Here is a 15,144-nt window from a genome sequence, read left to right as displayed (position 1 = left end):
GCTTTGTTAACGTTTTCTAATTATCAATATATACTCAATGCAAAACAGTCTGGAAATGCAAGAACTGTCACTAATGAGATGAGAAAGCGCCCATAATGCCGTCTCGCAGAAATATGTACTGCTAATGTTTTGGTGCTTACTGTTCTACCTCGAATGTTTATAATGTATATAATATATACCATTAGATGGGCGTATGTACATAAATCAGTATACACTTTTTTATTTGTAGAAGTTGAATCAAAGTCTACAAGCTGTATTGCAGTCTTCCTTTCAGCACAGTATTTCGGGAAAGTATTTCCATGTCAACACACACCTATCGGTCATCGTTCGTAACGATCGCTACAGGGTTCAGAATTCCCACATCATCCCGTCCTGGGTCCAAGTCTCATGAAGGCAGGGACCGTGCGTGTCCCGTTCATTGCAGCGTCCCTGACATCGGGCGACGTCTAGAACGTAAAAAAGCTTAATAATGTGCTTTTTGTGGATTTTCATGTGTCTTCACAATCTTTGCTCTCACAAACAATGTTGCTGTGGAGAAACACGTGCACAGATGCTTGCAAACTCTTTGGTAATGTTTTTAGATTAAATGCCTAAAAATTAAAATGCTAAGTAAAAATGTACGTTCTTTTCAAGGCTTTTTATATCAATTGGCAACTGCCCTTCAGAAGACTTTTTTATTGCCAATTCATAGTCTGACTGAAAATAGATGAGAATGCCATTTTTCTCACATCCTTGCCAGCCCTACGCAGGAACAGTAGTTTGCAAACATGATACGTGAAAAAGTAATCTCACTTAAATATATATATATATATATATATATAATTTGATTACTAGTAAGATAAAATATCTTTTCATATTTTATTGATGTTGATCACTAGTATTTCTTTTTTTTGTGAATTTCTTGATTACATCTTTTGTTCTCCCTCATTTCGTATTTGTCTTTTCCTTATTTATAACTTTTCACTTATAAAAAGCTTTCGGCATTTGGTCTAGGCAGCAAACGTTATAGTTGCTTCTGTGACATTCATTTCACCCATCCCCAATTGTATAGCACTTAACGTGGTTTGGAATGGATCAACCCCACTTTCAGGTCTAGGGGTAGACTCCGATTGGTCTACACTCCAGAGGATAATTCCATCTTCTGCCCTTGGTGAGTCAATCAGGAGCTGGCCCCTAATTCAGGCCTAGGCCAATCAGTGATTCGTTCAGAGGTGGCTGGTAATAGCAGTCCCACGGAGGAATACTAAACTAAGACAGTGCACTAACTACACCCTACACACAGAGATAGGCGCTAGCCCGAGCCTAACTGGATAGGTGATGGAAATAATCCCTGAACAGAGCGATTGAGTTTAGGAGTAAATTAGAAGTAAACTTAAGACACGTTTAATATTATGGGAAGTAGAACATGTTCTATCCTGGCAATTAACAAAAAATCCTGCAGCCCCACTTGCAAGGCACAGCTATCTTATGAATATGAAGAAAGCTATCCTGAGGACGAAGTCAGCACCAGAAAGAGTATGGAATCAAGAGAAACACAGATAATCGGACCCAGGGCTCTGCTATAACTGTGCAGCTCAACGAAGAAACTCAAACTAAGAAAATAGACTTTTCTAAAAGTATTTTAAGGCAGCTTAAGAATAGATGAAGGCAGGGGCGCCTGGGTGGCTTAGTTAGTTGAGCGTCTGACTTCAGCTCAGGTCCTGATCTCACAGTTCGTGAGTTCGAGCCCCGCATCGGGCTCTGTGCTGACAGCTCAGAGCCTGGAGCCTGCTTCGGATTCTGTGCGTCCCTCTCTCTCTGTCCTTCCCCTGCTCATGCTCTGTCTCTCTCTGACTCTCAAAAAGTAAATAAACGTTAAAAAATTTAAAAAAAAAAAAGAATAGATGAAGGTAAAAAAATTATTTTACTTACTCTCTTTTTTTAAATTGACATCCAAGTTAGTCAGCATATAGTGCAGCAACGATTTCAGGAGTAGGTTCCAACAAGTCATCTCCTGCGTATAACACCCAGTGCTCATCCCAACAAGTGTCTTCCTTAATGCCCCTTACCCATTTAGTCCGTCCCCCCACCCACAACCCCTCCAGCACCCCTAAGTTTGTTCTCTATGTTTAAGAGTCTCTTATGTTTAATTGATCTATTATAACTGTTCAAAGTAATAATACTAACAACATATTAGACAATTAAAGCGTACGGATAAAGTGAAATGAAAGGCAGCAGTGTTAGAAGGGACAGGAGGGAGGAATTGAGAACATTCTGTTATGTGACCTTCGCTATCCACGAAGTGATAGAATTGTTATCTGCGAGCTGACTTGGGTCAGTCGTAAATTTATATTGTAACCCCCTGGGCAAACACTAAAACAATTTTTGAAAAGTATAATCGATATGGTGAGAGAGGAGAGAAAGTGGACTCATTAAAATATTCAGGTAAAATCCGAGAAGGCAGAACAAGATGGGAAGGGGGGACGAGACACAAAAATAGTGCAACTCATAGGAAACAGTTACAAACATGGTAGGTATTAATACAATATAAGAATAACCACTTGAAATATAGATGGTCTTGGGGCGCCTGGGTGGCGCAGTCGGTTAAGCCTCCGACTTCAGCCAGGTCACGATCTCGCGGTCCGTGAGTTCGAGCCCCGCGTCGGGCTCTGGGCTGATGGCTCAGAGCCTGGAGCCTGTTTCCGATTCTGTGTCTCCCTCTCTCTCTGCCCCTCCCCCTTTCATGCTCTGTCTCTCTCTGTCCCAAAAATAAATAAAAAACATTGAAAAAAAAAAATTTAAAAAAAAAAAAAAAAAAAGAAATATAGATGGTCTAGGGGCGCCTGGGTGGCTCGGTCGGTTAAGCGTCCGACTTCGGCTCAGGTCATGATCTCGCGGTCCGTGAGTTCGAGCCCCGCGTCGGGCTTTGTGCTGACAGCTCAGAGCCTGGAGCCTGTTTCAGATTCTGTGTCTCCCTCTCTCTCTGCCCCTCCCCTGTTCATGCTCTGTCTCTCTCTGTCTCCAAAATAAATAAACGTTAAAAAAAAAAAAAGAAAAGAAATATAGATGGTCTAAATACACCAATTAAAAGAGACATACTGACACAGTGGATAAAAAAAGACCCAGCGATATGTTGTCTATTAACAAAGTACACTGAGAGAGTGTAGATATTTCAGTGGAAGAGGAAAAACCAAAATGAACTCAGGGAAACATATGTGAACAACTGAAATAGATAAACCTATTAAAAAGGACATGCAGTTAACATTAACCAAAAGCAAGAGGAAAACGAATTTATGAAAAGTAAAAGATCTTTGTAAAGGGATGTTGATCATCTCCAGTCTGATACACAGATAAATTTTAAAAAATAGGCCTTTTGCAACATTTATTAATGAAAAAATTCCCCACTATCCAAGCCTCCCAAATGAAAAACCATCTGCTGCACAGAAACCACAGGTGGCATGCTTGAGAGGTAAGAAATACTTGACAATGGCAAAGCCAGTTTCTTAGCTTAGGAAAGCAATTGAAGAAAGTATGGAATTTGGAAAAGACACACGAATGCATTAAAAAGAGTCGTTAAAAAAACCTACCTCCTGGTAAAAGATTACAGTAAAACCTCAGCTTGCGAGTAACTTGTTTTGTGAGTGTTCTGCAAGATGAGCAAACATTTCTGATAAATTTTAACTTGATAAATGAGCGATGTCTTGCATTACAAGTAGTACATGATGCCGAACATCACATGATCACAACTGAGCCAATGGTTCCTCTCTCTCTCTCTCTCTCTCTCTGTCTCTGTCTCTCTCACTCTCACTCTCTCTGCGGGATTGTGAGTAATCACCCCCGCATGCTTGGATGCTCAGTCTCAGGCGTGGTGTTTGGCAGAAATCAGTGATTTTTCAGAACGTTGGAAAGCGCCCACACCTGGTACTGGTGTATTTTTTGTCACTTCAAATCACCAATGGACAGTCCTTTGCTTTTCCATACAAGAGTGAGTTTAGGAACGCTCTGCTTCCTTCTAGGCCAGGCTGCCTGCAGATAGAGACCCTTTCCTCTGCTGCCTTATTGCCAGTTACATTCAATACAGCATATGACCAGAGTTTATTAATACTATACCGTAGTCAACATCCGTGCGAGTGTATTACAATGGCCCCCATGCAGAAAAAGCTTCCATCGAGCCAATAGGTAAGTGATTCCATTCGTGACAGTGAAAGTTGTCCTACACAATCACCCTCCTCTCTCTTGTCTCTCTCACACCAGCCACGAAGGTTTTTGCAGGTTAAATGCAGGTTAATTTGGCTTTATTTACGTTTTGCATTTTCTTTATCATTTTGTATTTTATTACAGTCTTGTAATCATTTTATATGAATATTTTTGGGTCGTGGAATGAAACGTGAGGTTCCATTATTTCTTATGGGAAATTCGCTTTGAAACTACAAGTGGCTTGGATTACGAGCATGTTTGCGGAACAAATTATGCTCGCAAACCAAGGTTTTACTGTATTGTGTTTTTATTTTTGTTTCTTACTATAAGCTCATTTTAAAATCGACATGATTAGAATTTATGGCATGGAGTTTCTCCTCATTTGTATTTCAAGATTTTCTGCTTGTTCTAATTTGATGTTTCCCACTTAAAACACCTAGCTTTATTGTGATCCCATGGCCTTCATGAAGTATTTTTGCACATCTTTATTGATGTAAATGTTTTTCCATATATCTTATTTTTTACTTTTTATTTAGTGTGCAATTTGAAGGATTTTAAAGTTGGATAAAATAAAGTCAAATTAATCGATGCATCCAAGAAATATTTGTTGAATACCTCTTTCGTGCCTTATATTCTATTGGACACTTACATCAGTAAGCACAATAAAGAAAAACTCCTGTTTTAGTGGAAGTACGTTGGAGAGAGTTAATATCTTATATGTTACTCAACAGTCTTTTATATTATTTATAATTATCCTCTTGATAATTATATTAGGTATTTTAAAAATATTTTATATAAGGAAACTGAGTCCTAGAGAGGTCAAGTGACTTGTGAACATCACATGACTAATAAAAAGCTGGGCCAAATTTATAACCCAATTTTGCCTTTGACTTTCAGGATAACTTCAGGAAATAGCATTGTTCCTGTTACAGGAATGATGATGCTATATTTGAGTAAAGAATGTTTCTGAAAGCAAACGGGAAAATGACCAAGCACAGTCACTGAGCCCCAGCCTGCATGTTTAATCTTTTAGGATTTAATGAGCATTTGCTGATTTCTGATAAAGCTCCCTTTCTTCCAGTACTTAGGACAGACATAACCTCTTCAGATGCTGGAGTTTGTATGAAGATCAGAATAGTTCAGGCATTATGACGCAGTATTTGGGTAGGGGCTTTGTTTACAGAGATCCTAACGTAAATAGTTGACTGTAGTGGATCTTAAATCATAAGTAAAAAGCCCTTAGGACCAAAATATATGAGAATAAAATAGAGCTATTCATTTTCTTATAACAGGTCAGGTTCTCATCAGAAAATGTTTTTTTCTAATAATGCATCCCTTTGGAACAATGCAAAAAGTGAGAATTTTAGAGGAATTGTATAGCTTGTTATTATAGAGTTAAATGTATCTCTATTTTTCTGTGATGTCCTTCTTTGGGGGAGAGTTAGATCCTAGTGCGTTGATTACACAGTGTGATGTACAATAATAAATAGTGAAAAGTTCTTGATGCAGTTTCTTATGTTTTGTTTTACGTGGTTTCCCTTGAATGATTTCTTTCTCTCATATGGATTTAGTGTCTTACTATCCTTGAATAACCCCTGCTCTGAGTTGTCTGCTGAGCTCTGAGACCATATTTTTCAGCTACTAGCTGGACATCCCCACTTGGGTGATGCAGTGGCAACTAAAACTCCAGTAAGACTGGAAGCGAATTAATTTTCTTCTGTGCACATGTCCTCCCTCGTATTAACCTAAACCAGTTAATGTCTCCACTAGCTACACTCCATCTCCCAGGAGAGATATATAAAAGCCATCCTTAGTCCTTGCCCTTTTTAATCACCCATTGTCAATAGATCTTGTCAATTCCATTCCCATAACTCAAGGGTGCCCCCTCTAACACATCCACAATGCTTGAGTTCATGCGCTACTGAGCTCTTGGCCAAACTTTTGAAATATGAACATAGCATGGTTGTGATTAACCCAAATAAGCACAACAGTGCAGCTAGGAAGAGGTGTGCGTGCAATTAATGATTCTGATCGTTGACTATATAATATAATCTGGATAAGGAGGCATCTGAGGATGTAAGTGGGTGGCAGAAATCCAAAGAGTGTAGGTTCAGTGTATTAGAGACGCTAGAGGGGGGTCAAAGAATGTTTTAGATGTGGTACCAAAGAGAGCAAGTTGGACAGTTAGAAGGTCGTGGTCAAGGAATGGGATTATGAAGGAGTGTGGTTGCAAATGATAAAGTCTAGGATGTGGCCATAGGTGTGACTGACTATGAGGAAGAGAAAAGCAAGTTCACTGGAGGAAAGGAAAAGGAAATGAGAAAACAGAGGACTGGTAGGACCATCTGTATTTATACTGAAATTCCCCAGAATTAGGGCATGAGTTGAGTTGGAGAGGGTGACAGGGAGTCAAGGGTCTGTAAACACCTCTAACAAGGGGGGACGATGGGGTCTATGCTGTGGAAAGATGAGATCTTTTGCACACAGCGGGGTTTATGTTGGTGGTGATCATTTCCAGAGGATCCAGCGAATGAGTTTCGGGAGTTGAGGAGAGGTGGGAGAAATAGAAAAGAAGAAGCACTATGCCTTTTAGAGTCCAGGAGAGAAAGGACGAATGACTCAGGACTCTTAGCTTCTTGTGGTAACTGGCATAAATATATATATAAAACAAGATGAAATCTATGCTTTTATTTTGGTAAAAAACACGTAACATGAAATCTAACCTCTTAACAAATTTTAAATTTCTAGACAGTCTTGTTTACTATATACACACTTTTGTACAACAGACTTCTAGAACCTTCTCACCTTGTGTGGCTGAAACTCTGTACTTATTGAACAGAAACTTCCCATTTTGCATTACCCCCAATCCCTAGCGACCATCATTCTTACTTTCTGCTTCTCTGAGTTTGACTACTTCAATTACTGCATGATTCCACTTGTCCTTCTGTGGCTGGCTTATTTCACTTAGCATAATGTCCTCAAGTTTCATCCACATTGTAGCATATGACCAGATTTCCTGCTTTTTAAAAGCTGAATAATATTCCAGTGTACGCATATGCCACACTTTCTGTGTCCATCCACCCATCAATGGACATTTAGATTGTTTCTACCTCTTGTCTATTGTAAATAATGCTACAATGAACATGGGAATGCAAATGTCTTTTTGAGATCCTGATTTCAATTATTCTGGAAAAATACCCAGAATTGGATTGCCAAATCATATGATAGTTCCATTTTTAATTTGGGGGGGGGGCCTCTATATTGTTTTCCTGTTTTCCATAGTGGCTGCACCAATTCGCACTCCCACCAGCTATGTACAAGGGTTCCAATTTTTCCACATCCTTACCAACACTTGTTATTTACTGTTTAAGATATGTATTTTTATATTTGTATAACTATACTCATATCTCTATCTCTCTCTAAAATGGCCATTCTTGTATGTGTGAGGTGGAATATTTCACTGTGGTTGTGATTTGCATGTGATGTTGAACATCTTTTCCTACATCTTTTGATCATTTTTTAAAAATGTTTTTCCAGGGGCGCCTGGCTGGCTCAGTCGGTTAAGCGTCCGACTTCGGCTCGGGTCATGATCTCGCGGTTTGTGTGTTCGAGCCCTGCGTGGGGCTCTGTGCTGACAGCTCGGAGCCTGGAGCCTGCTTCGGGTTCTGTGTCTCCCTCTCTCCCTCTCTCAAAAATAAGTAAACATTTAAAAATTTTTTTAAATAAAAAATACAACAAAAATAAATAATTTTTCCAGTTTTATTGACATATAATTGATATATAGCTTTGTGTAACTTTAAGGTATACAGAGTGTTGATTTGATGCATGTACATATTGCAAAATGATTACCAGTATAGTCTTAGCTGGCCCCGACATCGTGTTACACAGTTACCATTTCTTCTTTGTGATAAGAACTATTTATTTATTAATAACTCTCTACCTTTTGATCCCCTTCAACTATTTCTCATCTCCCACCCCTTGTCGTTGTCAGCACCAATATGTTCTCTATATCTATGAGCTTGATTTATTTGTTTGTTTAGATTCTACATATAAGAGATCATTATAGCATTTGTCTTTCTCTGTCTTTGGTATAAGGCTCTCGAAATTCACTCATGTTGTGAGATCTCATCTCTTAGCGGCTTTCAGGTATATAATGCAACACTATTATCTACAGTCACCGTACCATACATTGGATTTCCAGAACTTGTTAATCTTATATACCTGAAGTTTGTACCCTTTGACCAACATCTCCCCGTTTCCCCCACCCCTAACCCCTGGCAACCATCACTCCGCTCTCTGTCTCTATCGGTTTTGAATTTTTGGATTCCACATATAAGTGATATCATACAGTGTTTGTCTTTCTCTGCCTGACTTATTTTACTCAGGGTCATGTCCTCGAGGTCCACCCATATCGTGGCAAATGACAGAATTTCTTTCTTTCTGATAGCTGAATGATATTCCATTATATGTGCAACATATACAATATATATATATATGTACATATATGTATAATATATAACATATCACTATACACAAATAAAACATTTTCTTTATCCATTCATCTATTGATAAACACTTAGGGTAATTCCCTATCTTGGCCATTGCGAATAATATCGCCATAAACATGGGAGTTCAGATATCTCTTCAAGATCAAGATTTAATTTTCTTCGGATCTATACCCAGCAGTGGAATTGCCAGATCATATGGTAGTTGCTATGTTTCATTTTTGAGGACGCTCCATATTGTTTTCCATGATGGCCACACCGATCTACACTCTCACCAGCAGCACACAAGGGTTCCCTTTCTCCACCGTCGCCAGCGTTTGTTAACTATTGTGCTTTTCATAATAGCTGTCCTAACAGGTGTCATGTGATACCTCGTTGTGGTTTTGATATGCATTTTCCAGATGATCAGTCATATGGAGCATCTTTTCATGTACCTGTTGGCCATGTGCATGTCTTCTTTGGAAAATGTTTACGCAGGTCCTTTGCTCATTTTATTTATTTATTTTTTTTTTAACATTTATTTATTTTTGAGACAGAGAGAGACAGAGCATGAACGGGGGAGGGTCAGAGAGAGGGAGACACAGAATCTGAAACAGGCTCCAGGCTCTGAGCTGTCGGCACAGAGCCCGACGCGGGGCTCGAACTCACGGACCGTGCGAGATCATGACCTGAGCCGAAGTCGGCCGCTTAACCGACTGAGCCACCCAAGCGTCCCCCTTTGCTCATTTTAAAATCGGATTTTTTTTTTTTAAATCGGATTTTTTTTTCTTGTTTTTGTTTCTTTTGCTATGGCGTTACATGAGTTATTTACATATTTTGGATACTAACCCCTCATCAGACATTCGATTTGCAAATATTTTCTCCTATTCTGTAAGTGGCCTTTTCATTTTGCTGTTTCTTTTGCCGTGCAGAAGCTTTTTAGTTCGATGTGCTTCTACTTTTCTATTTTTGCTTCTGTTGCCTGTACTTTTGGTATCACATACAAGAAATCATGGCTAAGACCAACCTTATGAAGTTTCCTCTATGTTTTCTTCTAGGAGTATTATAGTTTCATGTCTTACATTTAAATCTCAAATCAGTTTTTTTTTAAATGTTTGTTTATTTTGAGAGAGAGAGAAAGAGACAGAGCACGAGCGTGAGCGGGGCAGGGGCAGAGAGAGGGAGACACTGAATCCGAAGCAGGCTCCAGGCTCTGACCTGTCAGCACACAGCCCGCCATGGGGCCCGAACTCACGAACGGCGAGATCATGACCTGAGCTGAAGTCAGCGGCTTCACCGACCGAGCCACCCAGGCGCCCCAGTCTTTAATCAATTTTGAGTTCTTTTTGTGTGTGGTGTAAGATAAGGCTCTAATTTTATCCTTTTGCATGTAGAGATCCAGGTTCCCAACACGATTAGTTGAAGAGCAGGCAGGATGAAATGGAATCATGATGATCACAAGGCAGGAAGAGGTGACAAGCCTATAGGAAAGGCGTGGGGGTCAGAGGACTTGCCAGGAGCAGGTAGAATTCTGGAGCTCCCACTTGATTCCTGATGATGGATGGGTGGAGTCCTGCAGACGGCTGTTTATCACTCTCAGCACATAGGCTGCCTCTGGACCTCTGCTGAAAAAAGCGTCAGAGCCAGCGGTGTGGCGCTGTCATTGTGAGTCCACGAGCACTTTGTTGGGCTTTGCCTTTGTTTCTGCAAAGGAGTGGTATTGATGCAAGGACATGGAGTTCGTCTTGACTTCCGCTCAGAGAAACCTCTGATTGAAATAACTTTCACCTCTTCTATGTCAATTATTCTTCAATATTAATTAATGAAGTTAATTAGTATCTTCCAACTCCTACCCATTCTTCAGTTTGTCCATGTTATTTTATTACATTTTCAAAACAGATTCTTAGATGTAATTTGCAGAATAGAGTGATTGTCTCAGCCTTATACGCCTAGGTAACTCTACTTCTGATAAGAATTTACATCACAGCGTTGATTTTTTAAAAATTTACCCCTCTGATGGGGCGCCTGGGTGGCTCAGTCAGTTAAGCGTCCAACTTCGGCTCAAGTCATGATCTCACGGTCCGTGAGTTCGAGCCCCGCGTCGGGCTCTGTGCTGACCGCTCAGAGCCTGGAGCCCGTTTCAGATTCTGTGTCTCCCTCTCTCTCTGCCCCTCCCCTGTTCATGCTCTGTCTCTCTCTGTCTCAAAAATAAATAAACGTTAAAAAAAATTAAAAAAAAATTTACCCCTCTGAGGCGTGTTTCTGGTAAGCCGCGTATTCAGATAACTATCATATAGGCGGCATGTAGTAAACGGTAAAATAAATGAGTAGAGAGAATAAAAAATTACCACTTAGTGGGTAATTGAGAAAAAGACTTTGGGAGGTGGCAGTTAGACTGCGCTTGGAAGAATGCTAGGTTTGGGCTCGCGGAGGATAGCATGGATATAGGTGCCGAGGAAAACAGAGGAGTCTCGGGGAAATCATTGCATTAGTCAACTTTTCTGGAGCATAGGTTGCTTGAGTAGGGGTTGTTATGGATGTGGCTAGAAAGAGAAGTTGAAGCCTGTTCACAGGCGATCTTTCGTATTAGTCTAAAGCGTTTGCACCATACTTTGTAACTGGTAAGGAGCAAATAATAGCTTCTGGAATAGGAAATGACATGTCTAATATGCTATCCTGTGCACGGGGAAATACACCCATTTGATACTGATCTTTTGTTGTAGTTGTTCTGTTTGGCTATATGTTTTCTCTGTTCATGGCTTCTTATTCACGTTTTCCTGTTTTAGTCCCATGTATCCCCGGATCCTTTGTAAAGTGCAAGCATCCTCAGTTCTTTGTGGAATATGACAAAGTATCCACACACATTTAAGTACATACTGGGGCGGGGCTCGTTTGGGAAACAAGGCACTCTAATATTTGCTTTTGGTCAACCTCAGCTCTCGAGGCACAGAAACCTTCCACTTTAACCGTAAACAGGCCAGCAATTCCCACAGCAGAGCATTCAAGTGCAAAGGTGTCAAATGGTTATAATGTATGCAGATCAGGGATAATAACATTGGCCTGCCCATAGACATAAGCTCTCTCTGTCCATATCAGCCTGGTAGCTGCTTGAGAGAATCGATTTTCTACAAACAAGGCATGAAAGTGCTCCCACTTCCTTTGAAAGGACAGCACAGCCAGGGTGCCGTTCACTCTTATTGATTTTAAATCACATTCAGTGACTGACTTTGAATCATCAACTGGGCTTCCCTGGAGTTAAAGTGCCAGAAAGATTTAATTAGAGAGCTGCAGTCCAGATAAAAGATAACCATATCATCGACTTAAAATCTGAACTGAGCTTCTCTTTTGATGCTGATGGGTGAAAAAAAAAAAAATCCGCGTTTTAGTTTTTTTCTAAAATGTTTTCTGAGGTCGTGCAGGCTTCTTGAGGTCAGGGACTCTACCTTCGATATCTCCGTATCTGCAAAGCTTAGCAGAGGATCTGGTGTTAAGTGGGCACTCTGGAAAAGTTTTCGCTTTATTTCATTGAAGTGTCCTTTACTTTTTAAAAAAATTTTTTCAAAATGAAGTTAACATCAGATTGTATATTCCACACTCTAAAACAATTTACAAAATGTCCAGACGCATGTAAATATCTTGCCTTTAAGGCTTAATAAGGGCAGGAAGTATCTTGCTATATTTTTTAATGTTTATTTTATCTTTGAGAGAGAGAGAGAGAGAGAGAGAGAGAGCATGCATGCGAGTCGGGGAGGGGCAGAGAGAGAAGGAGACAGAGGTTCTCTGCTGAGCCAAAGTCGGTCCCTCAACCAACTGAGCCACCAAGGCGCGCCCTAGTGTATCTTGCAATTAGAATGTAAAACAGGAAAAAGGTTTCTGATGTCACCAGGGAATGATTTCAGCTATAAACCTCAGCAATGTTTGTGGTTCTTACCACGCTATTATATTTTTCATCCATAATGTATACGTTATATAGAGTTTATGGAGCTGTGGGGAAATGTCTTTGGGATAAATCCCCACAGACAGAATTGTTGGGTTGTAAGGTTTGCATATATTGAATTGACTAGCTAGTGTCAGATTATTCTCAACAACGTTCCTTCCTATCAACACTGTAACATCCCAGCAAGTCAACTAGGACTTGACATTATCCAGCTTTCTGATTTTTGCCAGTCTGATAATAAGTGCGTCATTATTTCATTTTCAATTTCCTGAAGTATTTGAGATGCCCTGGTTTATACACGGGAAAGCTGAGGCCCAGCAAGGGGAAGCCCTTTGCCCAAAGCCACACAGCTAGATGTGTGCTGTCGGGTAATAGAATGGATTTGCTCATCTCACTTGGAGTCTGGGTGACCTTTTCAAAGAATTTCCTTCTGTGGGGAATCGCGTTACACAGAATCCTGCTCAAGTTCCTCCGCTGTCAATAGCCTACCAGTTCTAGATTCACACAGTCAGCACTCTTCTAATATCGGTCAGTTAGGCGTCCGACTTCGGCTCAGGTCATGATCTCACGGTCCGTGAGTTCGAGCCCCGCGTCGGGCTCTGGGCTGACAGCTCGGCGCCCGGAGCCTGCTTCGGATTCTGTGTCTCCCTCTCTCTCTGCCCCTCCCCCGCTCACACTCTGGGTCTCTCTCTCTCTCTCAAAAATAAATACACATTAAAAAAAATTAAAAAGAAAAAGATCTTCTCATTCATTCCAGGATGGAACAACCAGGTGGAGCTCTCCATTTGGCAGAGAGGGGGGAAAACTGGCTTTAAAGCCAAGCAGTCACACATACATGGGCTGTTTGATTGTGGGCAAATAACATAACTTCTGTGCATCTCAACTGGTCCTTCTGCCAAATGAGGACAATCAAATCCAAGTCATGCAGAATTGGGGGAGATTAGATGCGTAGTCATGTATAAAAAATTCCCTAGCACAAATCACATCTGATATATCACAAACAGTAAATAAGTGGCCCTCATCTGTACCATTTCCCCTTTTCTGTGTTGCAAATACCCCCACGGTTGCATTCAGGCAACCACCGCAACATCACTGAATGCAGTATTAGGAAGAAACGCTTATTATCAGCTCTTGCAAAGTGGAATGATAACCCTCCGGCACACCACTGGCTGTGTTATCGTCTTTTTAAAAGGGATGTTTTCGTAAGCAACTTCTAAACAAAAGAGACAGATTCTCTTAGGATAGACCAAAATTATTATGGTGTGGAACAGTAAAAGGATTTCTCTTTGAAAACGGAAGCAAGTACATGAGTAACAAGTCTATATTTTCTCAAGAACAATCTTTATAAAATGGCACAAGAAGCATAAAGTATAAGATCTTACGGTTCATAAAAGCACATAACAAATACCATATCAACATCATTTTACGAGAGACTTAAGTATGCACACATATACACACATTTAGATGAACATTCAAAGTTGCATTTCGATAAATACTAGTTAAATATAAAGCCGACCATGATAATTCTTCAAGTTTATTTATTGGTTTTTGAGAGAGAGAGAGAGAGAGAGAGAGAGAGAGAGAGAGAGAGGAAACAGGGGAGAGACAGAGAGAGAGAGAGAGAATCCCAAGCAGGTTCTGCACTGTCAGCACAGAGCAAGATGCGGGGCTCGAACTCACCAACTACGAGATCGTGACCTGAGCCAAAATCAAGAGTCGGATGCTTATCCTACTGAGCCATCCAGGTTCCCCGACCATGAGGATTCTTATCGACAGGCAGCAGGATTATTGGTCATTTTAATTTGTCTTGAAGCTTCTGCATTTTCAAAATATTCTACAAAAATCTCATTGTGTTTGTAATTTATATTCATGGTTAAAAATGAAATTCCACTTTTATGATCAGATTCTGCAGTCCTGGAATACCCTACTTTTAAAAAGTGTTAGAAATATAAGGCAAGCAAAGTGTCATAAGGACTCTGTGTAACTAGTCACTGAGACAATATATAATTATTTAGCCACCGAATGTCAAAGGTCGATTGTTTAAATTTGCTAGCATTTAGGGGCACCTGGGTGGCTCTGTAGGTTCAGCGTCCGACTTTGGCTCAGGTCACGATCTCACGGTTCGTGAGTCTGAGCCCCGCATAGGGCTCTGTGCTGTCAGTGCAGACCCTGCTTCAGATCCTCTGTCTCCCTCTCTCTCCGCCCCTCCTGAGCTCGTGCTCTGTCTCTCTCAAAAATAAATAAACATTGAAAAATAAATCCGTAAATTGGCTAGCGTTTGGAACTTGTTTGGCTCCTGGTTTACTGCCAGCACCACTACTCCTTACATCCCCTCCTTATATACTAATATGTTATAGTTACGAATAAATGCAATTTAATTACACAGGCATGTACTAAAATAGTAAATGAAATGGGTAACCTTCAGAGGCAGCTAATGTCCACTGAGCAATTTCAATTTGCCCAGTAGACAGTAAGTACTGAATAAATGTTAGCTTCCGCTTGTGTTGTTCCATCATTTACTTCAAACTCTAGGCACACCCGTAGTCA

This window comes from Panthera onca, chromosome X, assembly GCF_046562875.1.
Source record: "Panthera onca isolate mPanOnc1 chromosome X, mPanOnc1 haplotype 2, whole genome shotgun sequence".
Lineage (NCBI taxonomy): Eukaryota > Metazoa > Chordata > Mammalia > Carnivora > Felidae > Panthera > Panthera onca.
Note: the sequence above shows the minus strand (reverse complement) of the source record.